We start from the raw sequence: 21,279 nt of genomic DNA on the forward strand, positions 1-21,279 counted from the left end.
GTGTGTGTCTGTATATGTGTACGTGTGTGTGTACATGTGTATGATTGTCTACATTCTAGATGGATACAAAGGAAACTACTAATAATGGTTATCTCTGAGAAGAAGCAGTGACTTTCTCTTCTGTACTATTTAACTTTCTATCATTAACATATATTAATATTGCAATAAGAACTCATTTTTTTTAAAAAACATCACAAGCAACTTGAGAGGAGGAATAATTATTCCTCTTTATATCCTCATAATGGTTGGCATATTTCCATAGTTTTCAGCAAATGTGAATGGAATAAATGGACGATTGAAGTGAGACTCTTATGAGAGCACTTTGTGAACTCTGCACTGCCATTTGTTGAGCAAATACCTATTGAGCACTTACAGTGGCCCATGTACTGTTCTTAACGGCAGCAATAAAGCACTTTTAAAAATGCACTAACAATCTAATACTGCAGCTTTTAAATAATGCTTCCCAGGCTTTCGACTAATGGATTTTCAGGAGGTCATATGGTTGTATCCAGTCTTTGATTATATAGTTTCATTTTCCTCGTTGACCACAAACCAGACAAAGACCCACTCTTGTGGAGTTTACATCCCAGTGGAAATAGGCAAATGATAAGAAAGTAAACAAATATAGGGGTACCTGGGTGGCTAGGTCTGTTAAGCGTCAGACTCTGGATTTTGGCTCAGGTCATGATCTCACGGTTCGTGGGTTCAAGTCCCGCATCAACTCTGTGCTGAGGGTGGAGCCTGCTTGGGATTCTCTGTCTCCCTCTCTCTCAGCCCTTCCCTTACTTGTTTTCTCTCACTCTCTCTCTCTCAAAATAAACTTTTTTAAAACTTCTGAAACAAAAGAAAATAAACAAACACAGAAATAAGATAATTGCAGGCAGTTATAAAAGTCTTCTAAAGACAACCATAGAGGGTAAGGTGATGAAAAATGAAGGCTTCTCTGAGGTGTTATTTGAGATGAGATCTCACTGATGAAAAGGAGTCAGTCTGAGACAATCTGGAAGAACTTCAGAGCAAATGCAAAGCAAGTCAAGGATAGTGAGGAGGAACAAGTTAGTAGTGTCTGAGAAACAGAAAAAAAGGCCCCAAGCTGCAAATCAAAACAGTGCCAGGGGCTTCACAAAAGAAGATATATGCATATGAAGATGTGCTACCATTGGCATGCAGACAAATGTAAATTAAGACTACAATCTGATATCTCTACACATCCGCTAGAGCAACCAAAATTTTTAAATCTGGGGGTGACCTTGAGCCTTGAGGAGAGAGATGGGGAGTCTCTGGAGGCTGCATGTCCTGGGCAGTGCCCGAAGAGGCTGAGCTCTGTTGCTACGAATCCCAGTGGTCAGACTTGGCTCGTGTCTCAGCATTTCTCCAGGACTGACCTGCCCCAGGATGGTGTAGAACACAGCACATTCAACCCAACCGCCGTTGGGGTTCCAAGGCTGCATCTCTCCCCTGGACTGGTGAGAGGGTTGGCAGTGTTTTGCTCCTGGGCCTAATTCCAGCTGCTTATTTGAATCCTGGTTCTGTGATGAACTACCCCTGACTGCAGCCCTCAGTCTCCATAGTCACTGGGGCCTTGGACAAGTGGTTACTATGGTCGAGGAGATGCTTTACAAAAAGCTGCCAAGGCAGGTGTTTGGGCCCTCTCGGCTTCCACCTTTGTTGGGTTTTGTTATTTCAACGGTCATGATGTGGGCATCTGCAAAGCTGTTGCCACACCGTGGAAGCTCTGACCTTTTTGACTCAACACCTTGAGAACTGATTGTACACCTCTTTGCCTCTGCTCTGTCACACCATTCAACTCACGATAAAGAGGCAGTAACAGGTAAGTCCAATGGTGAGACAAACCTCTTCTCCTAATCACCTGGTTATTTTTAGAATTTAGTCTTTGGGGAAAAGGTTCAAGAGGAATTGTATCCAAGAAATTTGGAGACCGGGTTCCTTATTCTGGTGAGCTTATGGGGTTGTCTCCCAGCTTCTCACAAGACTCACAGGATAACTAAACATCATATATGAGCTTTTTGCCTTTTAGCCAATCAAACTCTTGAAGGGAATTCAGCTTTATTGCTATCAATAAATGATCAAACTTCTGTATTTGTCCTGGGAATGACAGAGAAAGGGAAAGATTGTTAACTCATAAGTAAAGACTTTGCAGAAAATCAATCAGTGTTTATTTATTTTTTATGTTTTTTTATTTTTGTTTTTTATTTTTTGAGAGAAAGACAGAGTGTGAGCAGGGGAGGGGCAGAGAGAGAGCAAGACACAGAATCTGAAGCAGGCTCCCGACTCTGAGCTGTCAGCACAGAGCCCATCGTGGGGCTCGAACTCACAAACCATGAGATCATGACCTGAATGGAAGTCAGGTGCTTAACTAACTGAGCCACCCAGGCGCCCCAGTGTTTAATTTTTAAAAACTTCTCTCTCTCTTCAGTCAATACCAGTAACAGATGGTTACATGTCTTCGGAAAACCTTAAAATGAGGAAATACTGATATTTCACATTACTAATTTCTAAATCCTGGAAAGAAGAGCCTGGAGAGCTTGAGTATAGAGAAGTTCCATGCAGGAAAGAGGCCCCTTTAGAGATGGATCAAAATATTACAGATTCTAAACAGATTTAATCTTAAAATGCAGTTATTTTACTTGTCCTAAAATAATCTGCCTACAAATATAAAACTGTAAGTAAAAAATTGTTATTTTCACTCTAGGAATCTTTAATGTGAAAATGTTTTCTATGAGAAGAAAGTTTTTTAAAAAAATAAAATGCTATATGGGGCCCCTGGGGGGCTCAGTCAGTTAGCATCCAACTTTGGCTCAGGTCATGATCTCACAGTTCGTGGGTTCGAGCCCTAACCTACATTGGGCTCTGTGCTGGCAGCTCAGAGCCTGGAGCCTGCTTTGTATTCTGTCTTCCTCTCTTTGCCCCTCTCCCACTTGTGCTCTGTCTGTCTGTCTCTTTCTCTCTCTCTCAAAATAAATAAACACTAAAAATTTTTTTAATAAAAAAATAAAATGCTATGTAATAATTTTTTTTTTAATCTGACAATATCAAGTATTGGTGAGAATGTGGAAGAATTGAAAAATCTCATACCAGCTGGTAGGAATATAAAATGGTATAACCACTACAAAAAAATAACTGAGCAGTTTTCTTATAAAGTTAAATATACATTTTATCATATAATCACATATATTTGTGTGTATGTGCATGTATATGTATGTGTATATACCAAAGAGAAATGAAAATACATGTCCACACAAAACCTGTACAGAAATGTTCATATAAGCTTTACTTATAGTAGCAAAATGCTGGAAACAGCCCAAATTTCCAACTGCAAGGAAATGGATCAACTAATTGTGGTATATCTGTACAGTGGAATGCATCACAGCAATCAAAAGAAGAAAAACTGATACACACAATAACACATAAATCTCAAGACCATTCTACAAAGCCCAATAAGGTAGACACCAAACAGAACATACTGTATGATTCCATTGATATGAAACTTTGGAATAGGCAAAGCTAGTTTACAGTCATATCAATAGTATACTGGGGACAAAAGTGGAGGTGGAGTGGGGAAATTAACTGCAAAGAGTATGAGGGAACTTTTTGAGGTGATGGAAATATTCTCGATCTTGATTGTGGTGATGGCGATAGCAGTATAGACATTTGTCAAAACCCAGCAAACTTGGGTTCAATACGGGTACATTTTATATGTGAATTACAGTTCAATAAAGTTGATATTTTAAAATGTGCTATAAGAAACTATGTATTAAAAGTGCTGAGGGGCGCCTGGGTGACTCAGTCGGTTAAGCATCCAACTCTTGGTTTCGGCTCAGGTCATGATCTCATGTTTAGTGAGTTCGAGCCCTGCATCAGACTCTGTGCTGATGGGGCAGAGCCTGCTTGCGATTCTCTCTCTCTCTCTCTCTCTCTCTCTCTCTCTCTCTCTGTGTGTCTCTCTCTCTCTCTCTCTCTCACTCTGCCCCTCCCCCACTCATACTTGCACTCTCTCTCTAAGTAAATAAATAAATAAACTTAACAAAAAATTACTTAAAATTTTTTTTAAAGGGCTGAAAAACTTGAGTGATAAAAGATGAGGGGAAAAATTGGCATGCTTTCTGGAAAAAGGATTTTGAAGGGGAGAGACACCAGTCCAAGGAGAGTAAAGCACAGGAAGGAAGGCCAAGAGTAAGGAATTCAGACAGTGGGAGAAAAGAAAAGATTATTCCTTTATCAAAAAATTAATTTCAATATATAGTAATATTGCTGAGGGTTTGGGCTTTTATTACTTTCTCAACATTGTTTAGCAGCAATAAGGCACTTTAAGAAACGCACCAATGATTAAATATTGCAGCTTTTAAATAATATTCCTCAAGCTTTTGCCTAATGGATTTTAAGGAGGTTGAATGGTTGTATCTAGTCCTTGACCTACACTGTTTAATTATCCTTATCGACTGACTCATGAAATTCTATCATGTGCAGTGGCATGCTATAAATGAAGCTTTGTTCCTTTTGTGAAATTGAGAGCTCTCTGCCTTTCCTCCTGGCTCGTGATCAAGAATTGGACTGCATCTTCTCCCACTGCCTGAGACAGAAAGCTAACAAGACAAATGACCATGAAAAAGACATCTTGATATTCCATCAGAAATCTAGATTAGCATCTCTTATGTAAGATTTTTTTAAAAATATGCAACGAAGGGCACCTGGCTGGCTCAGTCGGAAGAGCATGTGACTCTTGATCTTGGGGTCGTGGGATGGAGCCCCTGTTGGGTGTAGAGATTACTAAAAAAATAAATACATAAACTTAAAAAAATTAAAAAACCAAAAATGAAAACACACAATGAGACTAGATTTTAGGAGTGCCTGGGTGGCTAAATCGGTTAAGCATACGACTTCGGCGCAGATCACGATCTCATGGGTTTGTGAGTTGGAGCTCCTTGTTGGCCTCTGTGCTGACAGCTCAGAGCTTGGAGACTGTCTCAGATTCTGTGTCCCTCTCTCTGTGTGCCTACCCCGCTCGTGCTCTGTTGCTCTCTCTCTCAAAAAGTAAATAGACTTAAAAAATTAAACAAACAAACAAACAAACAAACAAAAAACCACCTAGATTTTAGAATCAGGACCAGCCACACCAGCAGGAAGAAAGGTGGCTGGGAAGTAGGGGGTGATTTCTGGACAGTTGGAAGACAGGGCTGCCTCTTAAAATGTGCCCCTTTTGCTGACTGGTGGCCAAGAATCTGCAAGACGGTGTCAGTCTTGTAACTCGAGGCATTTTTAAAACAGATGACCTTTAGGGGTCCCTGACCTTTAGGGACCCCTTTAGGGTCATTCTCTTATGGAAGGTGAGAACCCAAACCATTTACATTCATACAGCTCACTCTCTACATTAACGTGACTTTACTATTCCACTGGCACCATCAGTATGATTTTGCTGTTTTAGGAAACTCAAACATTGAACCTTTTAAAACAGCATTTGAAAACTTAAGGTTCAAGGGCTAAAACAGGCCTGTATACATGTTTTACTCAGAACTCCTGGTGTTGTATTTGTATGTATACATATATATAACATGCTTTTTATGAACATATGTATGTATATGTACATATATATTAAGAAAGGGTATAAAAGGCTCAGTGGTGGTATCCTCTCTAGCTCACCCATCCAAGTAAACTCTTCCTTTCACTACCTTTGGTCTTTTTTATTTTTTAAATGTTGGTTAACTTTTTTCTTAAGTTTATTTATTTATTTTGAGAGAGAGAGAGAATGTGTTTCAAGGCCAGAAAGAGAGGGAGAGAGGGAGTCCCAAGCAGGCTTTGCATGGCCAATGCAGAGCCCAGTGCGGGGCTTCATCTCATGAACTGTGAGATCAAGACCTAAGCCTAGATCAAGAGTCAGAAGCTTAACTGACTGATCCACCCAGGTGCCCCTGTTTTATTTATTTATTTATCTTTAAAATTATGTTAGTTTTAGAAAACTGATAATATAAATTATTCTTGTCCAGATAAATACAATTTAATTGTGTCCAGCGAAATGCAATTGGTTGTTGCATAGATGACTAGACAGGTCCACTTGGTGGATCCATTTTGCACCTATTTGGAAAATTCATTTCAAAATTCTTTATGCCCTGTAAGTTTCTGCTCTTAATAAACTGTCTCTTGAACTGGTTGTAACATCTTACTGGTTACCTTATTAACGACTTAAAGAAAATATTTGACACATGTACATTTTACAGTTGATTTTATCTTTTTAAAAAAATTAACTTTGGGGGCTCCTGGGTGGCTCAGTCAGTTGCACATCCAACTCTTGATCTCTTCTCAGGTCATAATCTCGCACTTCATGATATCAAGCCCCGCGTTGGGCTCTGCACTGTTTGCACAGAGCTTACTTGGGGTTCTCTGTCTCCCTCTCTCTCTCTGCCCCTACCCCACTTGCACTCTATCTCTTTCGCTCTCTCAAGAAAAAATCTTTTAAATACACACAATTTGGGATATCAAGAGGAGAAAGTTGAGTGAGGCATTACATAATTGCAGTTCCTGATGTGTTGGCATCTTTGATTCTTGCCAGGTCTCTCTCTTGTTTGTTTACATTCATAATTTCCTTTTATCCTTATACCTCCCATTCTTACCCCACCCCAACCCCAGAAAACTGTTTTAATGTGTACAATACATATCTTTTTCTTTGAATGCATTCATGTTTTTTTAATTGAGGTCAGATATATATTTTAAAGTGCATAAAGTCTCTTAATCTTAGGTATAAAGCTCAGTCAATCTCCATGTAATTACCACCCAGACATAGAATATTTCCAACACTCTTTTAAGGTCCCCTTGTGCCCCTTTTCAGGCAATATTAGCGGGCAATACAGCTATCACCTGCCCCTCCCCCCTCAGAGGTGCCACTATTCAGTTTCTATTGCTATAGATTAGTTTTGCCTGTTTTTGAATATTTTACATGTTCTTGGACATGTCATACAGTATATGCTCTAGATCATCTGCCTTCTTTCACTCACCATTATGCCTCTAAAATTCATCCATGTAGGAGTAGTTTATTCATTTTCTATTGCTGAGTAGCATTCATTTTATAAATCTACCACAAGGTATCCATTCTCTTATGGAAGGTGAGAACCCAAACCATTTACATTCATACAGCTTACTGTCTACGTTAATGTGACTTTACTATTCCATTGGTATCATCAGTATGATTTTACTGCTTCAGTAAACTCTTGTCCAGGAAGATAAAAATTGCAAACCACTTTTTTACTCATTCCAGCAACTTCCTGAAAGAAACTCATCAAACAATAATTTATGCTTTTCGTCGCTTTAAACCCTTTGCTTTGCCTTGCTGGGTCTATCAGTCCAAAACTATTGCATCACTACCCTTACCTAGTTTTAACCAAGATCCACTTCCTTATGTTGAAAGACTCCCCTCAAAGCAGACTTCGAAATGTCAGTAACTATCTTGCCTTTGTTTGCCCTTCCCACCATGAAGCACTACAAAGATTTTGTGAGGGTAGTTCTTGACTCAATTTTGCCTTTTTTTTTTTTTTTAACTCAGTTTTGTCTTATCAATAGTTGATTTGGCAATAATTTATGGAACCATCATTCAACAAGGGGCATTTGGCTTATCTCTCATTTTTGGCTTTTACAAATAAAGCTGCTTTGAACTTTCTTATACTGGACTTTTTATGGAAGTATCCATCCATTTTTGTTAGATAGGTAGCTAGGAGTGGGCTTGTGTGCTTGTATTCTTGTGTGTGTGTGTGTGTGTGTGTGTGTGTGTGTGTGTGTGTATGTGATTTTTAAAGTGGTTTTATGGAGATAAAATTCACATACCACACAATGTGTCCTTGTGTTCTAATTTACCTAAATGGTATCATGTTATATACCTCACTTAAAAAATTTGAAGATTTTACATAAAATCAAGCTTTCCAGCTTTTCTTGAAAAAGTAAGAGAACTGGGACACCTGGGTGGCTCAGTCGGTTAAGCGTCTAATTCATGATTCCGCCTCAGGTCATGATCCCAGGGTCGTGGGATTGAGCCCTGCATCGGGCTCTGTACTGAGTGTGGAGCCTCCTTGGGATTCTCCCTCTCTCTCTCTCTCTCTCTCTCTGTCTCTCTCAAAACAAACAAACAAACAAACAAACAAACAAACAAACACAAAAACCCTGGAGCGCCTGGGTGACTCAGTCGGTTAAGCATTTGACTTTGGCTCAGGTCATGATCTTGTGGTCAGTGAGTTCAAGCCCCGCATCGGGCTGTGTCCCGACAGCTCAGAGTCTGGAGCCTGCCTCAGATTCTGTGTCTCCCTCTCTCGCTGCCCCTCCCCTGCACATGCTCTGTCTCTCTCTCTTAAAAATAAATAAAGCTTTCAAAAATGTGTCTTTAAATATTGAAATAACTGGCAATACCAGGTCAGCATTCCCTTCCTCATCACAGTATGTGACTGGAGCTGAGAAGGAGCTATCTACCCCCTCTCCTCGTTTAAGTCATCCGTCTACTCCAGTGGGAATTTTAGTTGTTAATCTCTGTTCTAAGTACAGGCCTTGGAAGGGTAACTCTTTAAGCGCTTATTAATTGTATTTCAGACAACAAGAACAGGTTTTACTGGAAGCAATAGGACCACCAGGAGACCCCTCTGCCACCGATGCTGGGAGGCAGCAAAGACAGAGAGCAAAGATGACTTAAGACATCTTGATCTATTTTGCAATTCTCTCCAGAAAGAGACCGGCAGTGGCAAAAGGAGAAGCATGATTATAGAAAAAGACCCAAGTCAGTCTCCCTCATTTGTTATCGCCATAAGCAACGTTTATGGAACATTTTTTTGCATATAGGGTGTTGTAGATGCAAGGAAGAGTTAAAATAGCTCCCTACAGCTAAACCAGAAGAGTTTAATCTAATCCATATGTTATATAAAGAAAAAGTCATTGAAGACTAATAATACAGCTTTTCTATTATGCCTGTAGGTATGAGAACAGAGCAGAAGAGAAATCAAATACACTTCTACACAATCAATGGGGTTCATTGACTCCAAGGGCTGGACCAGACTCTATGCTAATTGAAAAAATCTTTTACTCCTCCGAATGGGTTTTGGTTATTTTTTTCCCAGCCTAGAAAGAGAATGTCTGTGTTTGGGCAGTATGTTTGTACTTGGTATAATTAACAAAAGGAAGTGGTCTGTCTGTGCCTCATACAGGGAATTGCAAAAGGGCAGCCACTTCTTCCCCTCATCCAGGGGAAAGAGAAATTGACTTTTTATTTCCCTTCCTTAGAAACCTGTGCTGGGGTACCTGGGTGGCTCAGTCGGTTAAGTCTCCGACTTCAGCTCAGGTCATGATCTCATGGTTCGTGAGTTCGAGCCCTGCATCGGGCTCTGTGCTGACCTATCAGAGCCCGGAGCCTGTTTCGGATTCGGTGTCTCCCTCTCTCTCTGCCCCTCTCCCACTTGTGCTCTCTCTCTGTCTCTCAAAAATGAATAAATGTTAAAAAAAAAAAAGTGCAGAAATTGCCTAACCCTTTCATAAATGAAATTTGACTCTACCTGTTTGCCTTGATATGACAGTCTTAGGATAACTGAATGATCCAGGGGCAAAAAAGGGAGGCTTTAACCACCCATCCTCATGGCAGCTCAGCCTATCATGTGCAGTGAGCCTTAGAAACACCAGCACTACACACAGAAGGAGGAGGGTAGCTAACAGAACAGAAGGAAACACCTAAGATGCTGGGGGAACTCTGGTAATATGGAATTTTCTGCTTGTCCCTGTAGCTAAGAGGATACTGCCTTCTGAAAGGGGAAGGGAGGGAGACCGCCTGGGTTGCACTTACATTGTCTAAGAGCCAAATAAGTCATACCCACCATCATTTGTCATGGAGCTTGATGAGAATCAAATGACTCCATCAGATGTCAGTCATGAAGACAGACAAATGAGACAGCTTGTTATGCCAGACTAGTTCTTAGCCGCCCAGAACAACCTTGGTTTTGCAGCCAGCATTTGACTTCCAGGTGTTCAAAATGTATGATCCTCAATTCTTCAGGCCGGAGCCTGTTGCTTTTACCTTCTTCTCCAGAGCAGTACAGATCCACCATGCTACAAAATCGAGAGTGCTGAGTCTCAAGCTCCACTCTCTACTCAGCCTCCCTTTCTCTGACCCTCTGCGACGCCTTCCCAGGTTCCCAGTGTGTCTGCCCCATCTCCAGCTTCAGCCCATCAGTCAACCTGGACTCCCATATTTCAACCCACAGATGTGTGTTCTAATTCTTCACCAGTCTTGTGTCTAATTCATCACCAGTCAGCCCAAATTCCCTGGATTTCCTCTTGAGAACTATCTCAATTAGTAGACAGGTCAAGTCTCCTGCCTCCCATGTAGGTTTTGGAAAAAATTAAAATGAAAGGCATCTCAAGATATTATTCCAATCTAATTCAAAAGCCTGCAGTGCTTTATATAATTTTCTCTGTTTCTTAAAAACTTTATTGGCTGCTTTCTGTATGCCACGCACAGGGCTAAATGTTAGTTTGGGCATTATCTTATTGAACTGGCATTTCTATGTTTCTAGGGATGTATCCTCAATAAGCTAATGCTTGGAACAGTTCAGAAGGTTACAATTACGGATTCATTTATGTTTTTTAAATGCAAAGTATAAGCCAATTTCCTAAACTACCTCAGTCATCAGCTCTAGTGGACTAAAATCAAGTAGACCTTTATGGGTGAATTTGTGGGAAACATTAAGGATATAAAATACATTTAGGCAATATTAGAAAGGCATCATAGAGAGAATTGGTTTAATGCCCTCCATTTTCTGTGCAATAATCTGTAGCTGCTGCCCCTCAAAACTTAACAGTTTCAGTAGGGCAAGACATTTCTTGAGGTCATAACCACACTTAAACATTTACATTGCACTCTATGATTTAATAAGTTCATCCAACTCGGTTTCCCCGTGGAGTCAGCCCAGTGACCCATGTGTAGAAGTGCTGGATAAAGCTGATCTCCAGATGAAGCAACCCCACAGAACACAGGAGACGTAGGGGCTCCCATAGTCTGTCCCATGACTAGCTCCATGACCATAGTAAGAGTTACAACTTCTTCCTGATAAACCCATCAAAAGTTGAAATGTAAGTCGAAAATGCATTTAATACATCTAACCTACCAAGTGTCAGAGTTTAGTCTCACCTACCTTAAACATGCTCAGATCACTTACATTAGCCTACAGTTGGACAAAATCACCTAACACAAAGCCCATGAATAGCTCACGTTTAAAAAAAAAAAAAAAAAGAGTCACAACTTTTTAGAACTGCCTTTCACAAACCATAAAGTTACGGGATGTATCTAAAATTCTAAGTCTTGGGGCACTTGGGTGGCTCAGTTGGCTAAGCATCTGACTCTTGATTTCAGCCCAGGTCATGATTTCATGGTCCATGAGTTTGAGACCCCACATCAGGCTCTGCGCTGACAATGCGGAGCCTGCTTGGGATTCTCTCTCTCCCCTCTCTCTCTGCCCCTACCCCACTTGTTCTCTCTCTCTCAAAATAAATAAATAAACTTAAAAAAAATTTTTTTTAGGGGTGCCTGGTGGCCCAGTTGGTTGAATGTCTGACTTTGGCTCGGGTCATGACCTCACAGTCCGTGAATTTGAGCCCTGCGTCGGGCTCTGTGCTGAAAGCTTAGAGCCTGGAGCCTGCTTCGGATTCTGTGTCTCCCTCTCTCTGTGCCCTATCTCTCTCTCTCACACACAAATAAGTAAGCATTAAAAAAGGTTTTTAAAATTTTTTAATAAAAAAAAAAAAACTCTAAGTCTTTTCAAATCTGACATTCTGATCCCATTAATCTTTCAAGTTACCAAGCTGAAACATCTTTGGAGGCCAGGCCAAAGAAATGAAGTGGCTGAATATGATGTTGAAGACAAGGGGGAGGAGGGGGGGCTTGGGAAGGGAGGACTTTACTATCAACTCCCCTTCATTACATTCTACATTCTCAGATATGGACAACTTCAGGTTTTCCATCTTGTACAAAGGACTAAGTAAGCATAGCCTCAAGTCAGGGCCCCTGCCCCCAGCACCTGCTTCCAACTACAGTGCCATACTCAGGCCCCTCAATTACAGAACCCCTGATGCTGCAGCTAGCCAAGGACAAGTATTGGGAGTGGTTGGACTTTGGCAAACTGGAGACTATGTACCCCATCTGGGGCCCTCAGATCACATTTACTAGCTCTGTGTGCCCAGCTCCCAGCCCCTACGTGCCTTGCTGCTAGTGTTTCACCCCTGTGACCTTTGGAGGTTTGTTCTTGGGCCCTGGAGTTAATCCCTGATAAAGACAAGTGCCTAGAGATTGTGGCCTCCCCTCTTCCTGGTCATCCATGGCCAATGGGGTAAAGGTTATAAAAACCCATTTCTTTTACCTCTAGGAAAGATAAACTCTGAAGTATCAATTATGCTGTAGTGTTCCCAGTGGAATCAGGCTGTCCGGTATGTCACCTGAAATCATATCCTTGTTTGGCTTCTTCCCCTGCCTTATTTTGCTTCCTGACCCTTTTATCAGTTTCTGTCAGAAAGCGCTTTCTTAACTAATTACTTGCACCCAAATCCTTGCGTCAGACACTGCTTCTGGGAGAACCCAACTTATAATAGGATCTAAATGCATTTATACACAACTTTTTTTTTTTTAATTTTTTTTTTCAACGTTTATTTATTTTTGGGACAGAGAGAGACAGAGCATGAACGGGGGAGGGGCAGAGAGAGAGGGAGACACAGAATCGAAAACAGGCTCCAGGCTCCGAGCCATCAGCCCAGAGCCTGACGCGGGGCTCGAACTCACGGACCGCGAGATGGTGACCTGGCTGAAGTCGGACGCTTAACCGACTGCGCCACCCGGGCGCCCCTATACGCAACTTTTTTTTTTTCAATGTTTATTTATTTTTGGGACAGAGACAGACAGAGCATGAACGGGAGAGGGGCAGAGAGAGAGGGAGACACAGAATCGGAAACAGGCTCCAGGCTCTGAGCCATCAGCCCAGAGCCTGACGCGGGGCTCGAACCCACGGACCGCGAGATCGTGACCTGGCTGAAGTCGGACGCTTAACCGACTGCGCCACCCAGGCGCCCCCCTATACGCAACTTTTAAGAAAGGTTACTGTTCTGTCAAAGCATATCAGAGAAGCAAACTTAGCCAGTAAACTGCCATCTCTGGCTTAGTCTAAGAAAAAGTTTTATTCCTTCTGGTGAAGAAAGCAGGGACTCCACAGAGGTGCTGAAGAATTTCACAAAGATGTTGACAGACTCCAGAGACCTGTATGGCTATTATAGCCTATGGCTATTATAGGCTGTTAGGTTTCCTAATGCATTTGGTTCTTTCTGCTCTGTATATCAATACCCGCTATAAAGATTAGAGAACAGGAACAAAGTGGCTAATTCTTGGGCTGCTTTATGATGCAGAGTAGAAACTACTTACTCTTTCCATATTTTAAAGACTCCATCGTGTTCTTCGTATTAACAATGCCTGGCCTTTATTTAGTGTAACATAGCCTTCCAAGTGCTCTCCATGATCTTATGCAACTCCTACAATATCTCTGTAAGGTAGTATTATTATCCCTATTTCACAGATGAGGAAACTGAAGCTCTGAGATTTAAGTCAGACAGATACAATTCTAAAATACGATTTTTTTCCAGCCTATAGAAAGTTGGTAAAAGACTTCTTAGAATCAGAGAGTAGTAGGAGAAGAGCATGTGAAAATTGAGACAAACAGAATTAGAAGCGAATATACAAAGAGAAAATTGGATGTTTACAGGAGAAACCAAAGAAGTTGATATTGTGAAGAGTTGGGAGAATAAGCAAAATGGAGAGAAGACATAAAACGGTGTGGTTCATAAAAAAGGTGGAAAAATGGAGAGAGGAAAGTTTGGGGAGGGGTGAGGACAAAGACCCTCTCATGAAGAGAAGTGGGAAAGAGCAGGAAGGGTCAGAACTGAGGCTGGCAGGTGAGTTCTGAGGGTGACAAAGGCCATAAACAATGCCGGTGAGATGTCAAGACAGTGCCAACAGAGGCATGAAAGAAGTCCAGAGAGCTGTCCTGCCAGCGCTGGAAAGGGCAAAGAGCTAACAAACTGGACCAAGATTGGGCCACGCCAGGCACAGAGAGGTCTGTGATGGGCAGCGGGCAGAAGCAAACAGCAGAGTCCGTGAGCCGGTAAGGAAGCAAAGAGTGCTTAGCAAGCTAGGATCAGGCAGCTCTCAGGTTTTAGGTATTCCACCCAAAATGTTAGTTCCAAAGGATTAGCCATACTGGGCAGGGACTATGGCTTGGGAGAAATGAGAGGTGTCGGAAACTGAGGTCCAAGCCACACAGATCAAGTCTGAGCTACAGGCCTGACAGGTTACTAATGTGGCCCTATAATTTTTCCCTATTTGCTGGTCAGTTTGATCTCAAACCCTGAGGTCAGCTTTGAGACTGTGGAGCACAGTGGTTAAAAGTATAGACCCCCAGAGCTAGTCAGTGTCAGTTCAAATCCTGGTTCTGCCACTTGCTAGCTGTTATGACCTAGTGCATCAGTTTCCCCATCTGTGAATTGGGTCTAATAATACTATGTACTTCATAGAGTTATTAGGAGAATTGAGCTAATATATGCAAAGTGGCTAGAAGAGTGGCTCATATACGGTAAACATGATGTAAGTGTCAATAGTTCTTTAGGGTGGAGGCTGCAAATGGTATAGGGGGAGGGGCTACGTGGCCAGGAAAACAGGCAAGCCATTACAAATGGGATGCTTGGAAAAATGCTTAAGAACAGAATTGGTATAGTATCTTACCAAAGGCTGTTGGATGCCATCAGAAAGGGATTACGGACATTCTGACAAAAAAATCAGTCAGAGTTGATAATTTCATTTTTCTCTGTGGCCTTGAAACTTCACTAGGTTCAGAACACATTCCGAGTCTTTGAGAGTCTTTAAAAGGTCAGGAACTTGGCAATAAGCCTACACTTTGTCAGCCCTTGCTCTTTATTTATTCTGTGCAAAAACAAAGAACTTCAATTCTATTAATGCCATGAGTCTAACAAACCAGGATATTTTCTATAATCTGTCCTGAGTCCTTCAACCTCCACCTAGAATTACATGTGCCTCCCAGTCAGAGAAAAAATGGAAATGTGATTTCAATTGTATTTGTCTTTTTCAGTGGGAAAGGATGGAGATGGCTTTTGTTATGCCAAAGTAAATTCAGAGAAATGAAGAGTTAGCTAGATTATTATTACGTATGTACATGAATTAATTACAAAAGCTTTTGGTCATGAGCTTTCTTTCATTTGGGAGGACAAAAAGGAAGTCTTCCCATGGCTTTAGTTTGTTCAGAAGACTGGTTGGAAGGAACAGAACAATCACAGGGATGCTCAAACATCTAGGAAAAGCAGGACATTGTAGGATCATACATAGGATCAGAATTTGATATTCACCCAACACTGATTTTGAAGTCCATGGCCATGTGATGGACTATGCTAATCATGTTTTTACCACACATAATTTTTCATACCATAGACATATTTCAAATGCTAACATCACAAGCTATTTGAAAGAGAATTAGTTAATGGTTCAGTTTTTCTGTTATATGCAATAGTGCAATAGCAAGCCATGCATAAAGTTGAATTAAAATATTAATTTTCCAAGAGTTCTGGGAGTTGCAAGTTTTATTTCTATAGATATTTAGCACATCCTTAAAATGAGCTATAACTGCTGTGATGGTTTTAGTAGAACTCCCCAAAAAGCTTTAATTTTTTTCCCAGCCAGTCTAGGTTCTGGCTAACACTGGAGTGGCAGAGAGCTAAATAAAAGGTAGTAAATTTGTTCACTGAAACCGTTTTCCCAGTCTGAAAGATAATGGCAGTGATAGCCCAGCGTGGGAAAAAGATTTGAAAATAACCTCAAAACCAATCTGTGTACCTGCTGAGACTTATAGGACACAATATGATTTGAAGATGGGGCAGTCAGCCACGATCCTCAGTAAACAAACATTTCTAGAGGGTCTATTGCACAAAGGTCATGATATTAGGTGTTGAAGGAGATCCAAAATAAACAGAACTCAAAAATGCTACTCCTGAGAATGTTTGTAACCCATTTGTAGGGAGAAGAAACACAAACATACTTGAAAATGAGATAAAACTTCAGAATAGATGTGTGTCTCATTAGGACATCCTCTGTTGCAATTAGAGAAAACCACTTAAACAACGGAAGGATTTGGGCTCATGTACATGACCAGTCCAAAGGTCAGGTGGACAACCGTTGGTTTGATTGATCAGCTCTGCAATATCATCAAAGTCCTAATTTCTTCTGGTGTCTCTCCATTCTTTGTCCCTTAGGCTGGCTTCTCTCATAATCCTGAAATGGTTACCACAGTGTCAGGCTTCACATCTGAACATCACAATGCCCTTCTTTAAAAAGAGAACTTGGGGGGCGCCTGGGTGGTTCAGTCGGTTGGGCATCCGACTTTGGTTCAGGTCATGATCTCACGGCTGGTGAGTTCAAGCCCCATGTCAGGATCTGTGCTGACAGCTCAGAGCCTGGAGCCTGCTTCCAATTCTGTGTCTCCCTCTCTCTCTGCCCCTAACCCACTTGCATTCTGTCTCTGTCTCTCTCAGAAAGAAATAAACATTAAAAAAAATTTTTTTAATAAATAAATAAATAAAAAGAGAATTTAGGGTGCTTGGGTGGCTAAGTTGGTTGACCATCCAACTTCGGCTCAGGTCATGATCTCGCATCCATGGGTTCAAGCCCCACATTGGGCTCTGTGCTGACAGCTCAGAGCCTGGAGCCTGCTTTGGATTCTGTGTCTCCCTCTCTCTCTGCCCCTCCTCTGCTCATGCTCTGTCTCTCTCTGTCTCTCAAAAAATAAAATAAAATGTTAAAAAACATTTTTTTAAGATAAAATAAAAACAAAAAGAGAACTTACTTCCCAGCAATACAAGCCAGAGTCCTGAAATTAATTCTGATTGAACATTGTAACTACCATGACCACTTGGGTAATGGATGTGTTCATTAACCTAAGACAACCGCAAACCCTCCACTAGAACTAGGGGAAGAGGGAGCTTCCCTTCCCCAAACTCTTGGGCTGCATGAAGGATGAATACATAAGCAAAGGAGAATCTGGGTACTGTTAAGAAAGGGGTAGGGGTGCCTGGGTGGCTCGGTTGAGCGTCTGACTCTTGATTTCTGCTCAGGTCATGATCTCATGGTTTGTGAATTCGAGCCCTGTGTTGGGCTCTTTGCTGACAGTGTGGAGCCTGCTTGGGATTCTCTTTCCTCTCTCACTCTCTCTCTCTCTCTCTCTCTCTCTCTCTCACCCTCCTCTCACTTGTGCTCTCTCTCTCTCTCAAAACAAATAAACATTTAAAAAATTAAAAAAGAAAGGGGTAGGTATGGACACTGTGTAGGCAATCACCCATCTCCACCCCAGAAATTCTGAAATCTCTCCTAGAAATGGTTCTCTAACATTTCACAGTTAAAATGGTAGTCATTTTGTTGAGCCTCAATTACTTGTTGCAATTTAAGCTAATTTATTTTTCTTTTATTCAGGATGGAGCTGGAAAGACACGAACCCCTTCTTTTCCTCTCATCACACGCCTTCATGTATTTGAAGAGAGCTATTAGATAATGCCTGCAACTGTCATATACCCATTTCAAATAGTTTGAATTCCTTTTATTTCTTAAAACTTGCCTGAGAATTACCTATTTTTCTCCTTTAAGATTTTTATTTCTCTTCTCTGGGTGCTCTTCAGCGTTTCAGAATGTCTTGTTAAAGTGGAGTAACAATCTCAGTGGAGCCCAGTGCTCACTGTAGCTACCGTTCATTGAGAACCTATCATGCACCAGTAGACTTTGTGTTCTTCATTCTTTAGCAAATTTAATGCTTACAATAATGCAATAAGATGTGTGATATTACCCATATTTTAAAGATGAGAAAACTGAAATTCAGAGAGGTTAAGTAAATTGCCCCCAAGCATGACATAGCAGAGATTGGATTAGAACCTAGGATTCTCGGATTCCAAGGCCTGATTTATTTTCAACAAGCCAAACTGCCTCTGAAATACTAATAGTCTAGCTCGAGTAATCCAAGTATAATTGGTGCATAAAAATGATTCCTGAATATTATGTTAATTTAAGGAAAGAATAAATATCAGCACCTATAAGCCTGTCACTTGGGAATCATTTCAAGGTTAATATATTAAAACAAACTATCCTTCTTCAGTATTCAGATTGTGCCCCCCCCCAATAACTTAATTCTCCTCTAAAGCCAAGTTTATGAAGTGATGTGGGTCAAATGGATTATAATATAGAAATGACTAATGATTTGCATATGCTAATAACATTTTTATAACTCTACTTCAAGTCTTGTCGATTAACTGATTTTAGACAAGGTTGCTTTAAATTTCAAAATATAGGAAAATGAACAACTTTTGCTTTCAAAATCAGTAGAAATTCACTGACTAAGCACTTATTGGAAGGGGTTAAAAGTTAAAAAAATGCAAACAATTATGTAATGTTGAGTTTAAGGGATAAAGGGCCTCAATTAAAGCCATGCCAAAAAAAGTAATTAGGCTGCACATCATTGTCAGAATGAACTGGAACAAGAAAAATGAAAAATCTGGTCGGGAAAAGAGAAGGAAGCATCATGGTGCTGTCACCCTATATTAGCACAAAATTATCTTCATGGTGATATTCTTTTTCCTCTCTCTCTGGGTGGAATACTGCCTTTCACACATTTGCAAGTGTCACTGACAGTCTCAACCCAGTCTTCCTTCTGACAATCAAAGCATTAAATTTCCAAACACCTTTGTGATCTCTTTTTTTCTAAAACCACCAACAGGATATATAGTAAATAGGATCTGCTTGGGTCATGTGACCTTGAGAAGAACACTTAGCCTTGATTCAGTTTTATGATTTTTTTTTAAAGTTTATTTTTGACAGGGAGAGAGAGACAGAACATGAGTGGGAGAGGGGCAGAGAGAGGGAGACACAGAATCGGAAGCAGGCTCCAGGCTCTGAGCTGTCAGCACAGAGCCCGATGCGGGGCTCAAACTCACGGACCACAAGATCATGACCTGAGCCAAAGTCGGATGCTCAACTGACTGAGCCATCCAGGCACCCCAACCTTGATACAGTTTTAGAAGAAAAGGAAGCTTTATCCTGAATTACATGGCAATACCCAATTAATTTAATCCAAATATTGTGATTTAATGGAAATATTTTCAATTGCTAAAAGAAATGTTTACATGTTTCCATTCACTCTAGCATATTTTTCTGATTTACTTTATACCTATTTATTACACAAACATTATAATGAATTATATGTTTGTAATATAACAATTATAATGTTTATTATATAATAATTATACAAAACAATGTCCCCATTTTGTTAAGGAGGCACAAAAACATTTCCACTAGATTAACAAATCAATTATTTTTCTTTTTTCAGGTTCCTCTCTAATTCATGTCTCTCTCCCTATATATATAATTTAAATTTTGTCCTAATTTTAATACAAATACACATTTTGTACACTGCATTATACATTTAACACTGGGTGATAAACATTTTACCTATTGCTATGAGCATCACAAGTATTTTTAATAATTTCATGATATTAATATAATTTCTAAGACTTAACCACCTTTTATTGTTGTATATTCAATTTTTCCTGATTACTAATGAAGCTGCCATGAATTGCACCTTAAATAAAACTTTCTCTGTACTTTGATATTTTCTCAGGCAAATTTCCAAATATTTCACTACAATTATTTTTAAGTGTGCCTGATTCAGTCACTACTAACCCTTCAGTAGGATCCCTCAGGATCGCCACAGAATGTGTCACTTTGGCATGTGGATTATTTTGAGCCAAAGCATTTGAGACCCTGTGGGCTCAAGAGAGATTTTTGCCTCTCCCTTAACTACATAGAAGACTCTAAATTGAGAGTCTTTCCCAGAATAAGGGTTATTGGCAGAGATAAATTTTATCTGAATAACCCCCTTGTATGGTAGGGCAAACATCTAATTACCAAACATCTTATCACTCTATAAAGTTCATTCCTTGTTAGAGGTCACATTTAGGCAACAGGCTTGAGGAATGGAAACTTGTATAAGGCAAAAGGGCCAACAGTGACTAAGCCGAATGCAAACAGTTTCATTAAGGGACACACCTTGAAATGGCCATAAGCCCTAGCTAACAAATGGGCTACTTACAAACAGGCACAGTTACCAAAAAAGGGAAAATTCCATACATTCCCATCCTTCCTCACTCCACCCAGCCTATACTTACAGCCCCTCAAACTGCCTCTTAGCAGACAGTCTCTCCTTTACTGTCCTGCCTGATGCTCCCTTGTGGTGTATTCAATAAACTTCTATCTCCTTTGTTCTACGTTAGGTGAATTCTGTCATTGTCCTTGCCACCAGCCCCTATCTAATTGGAAGGTACCACATTCCTTTTCTCTGAAATCCCAGACCCCTACCCCTTCTCCTTAGTTTAGAATGACATGTATACCTCATTTCGCCTGTTTTTGGAATTTCCATGTCTGTGTGGATTCCCTATGTGTAAGCCCATTATATTGGATTTTCTCCTGTTAATCGATGTCGTGTCAATTTGATTCTTAATCCAGCTAAAAGGACCTTTGAGCAAACAAGAATTCTTGCTCTCCAATACTAATAAAAAATTAGCTATTAGTAAAAGATTAGCACAATAACTTTAAAGTCCACTATCTTGAAATAAAATAATAGCCAGCCTGTTTTTATATACTCTTCAGTAGTCTTGATAGATTTTAATGAAGCTTGGAATGTGTCTGTGTGTGTGTGTGTGTGTGTGTATATATATGTGTATATATATATATATATATATACACATATATATGTGTATATATATATAGATAGATAGATAGATACTCCAGGCTACATATGTAATTAAAACATTTCCAGCAGCCACCTTAACAAAAATTAAAAATACATGGGTGAGATTAATTTTAAAAATATTTTTTATTTAACCCCACATATCCAAAAGATTATCATTTCAACATGTAATGAATATGAAATATTATTGAGATATTACATATTCTTTTCATAACAAGTCTTCAAAATGCTGTATGTTTTATACTTACAACACGTCTCAATTCAGATGCTAAATTTTCATTAAAAATTCTTTTTTTTTAATTTTTAAAATTTTTTTATTTTAGAGAGATAGAGAGAGCACATGAATGGGGGAGAAGGGAAGTGGCAGAGAGAGAGAATCCCAAGCAGGCTCTATGCTCAGCATGGAGCCCAACTCGGG

At 40.2% G+C, this 21,279-nt stretch overlaps 1 pseudogene; it reads left to right on the top strand.

Moving 5' to 3' along the window:
* Positions 1 to 768: 768 nt before the first annotated feature.
* On the top strand, positions 769 to 2,226 carry LOC121033667 (succinate dehydrogenase [ubiquinone] cytochrome b small subunit, mitochondrial-like; annotated as a pseudogene).
* The last annotated feature ends 19,053 nt before the right edge of the window (positions 2,227 to 21,279 follow it).

The sequence above is a fragment of the Herpailurus yagouaroundi genome, unplaced genomic scaffold, assembly GCF_014898765.1.
Source record: "Herpailurus yagouaroundi ecotype Mexico unplaced genomic scaffold, PumYag 159, whole genome shotgun sequence".
NCBI lineage: Eukaryota > Metazoa > Chordata > Mammalia > Carnivora > Felidae > Herpailurus > Herpailurus yagouaroundi.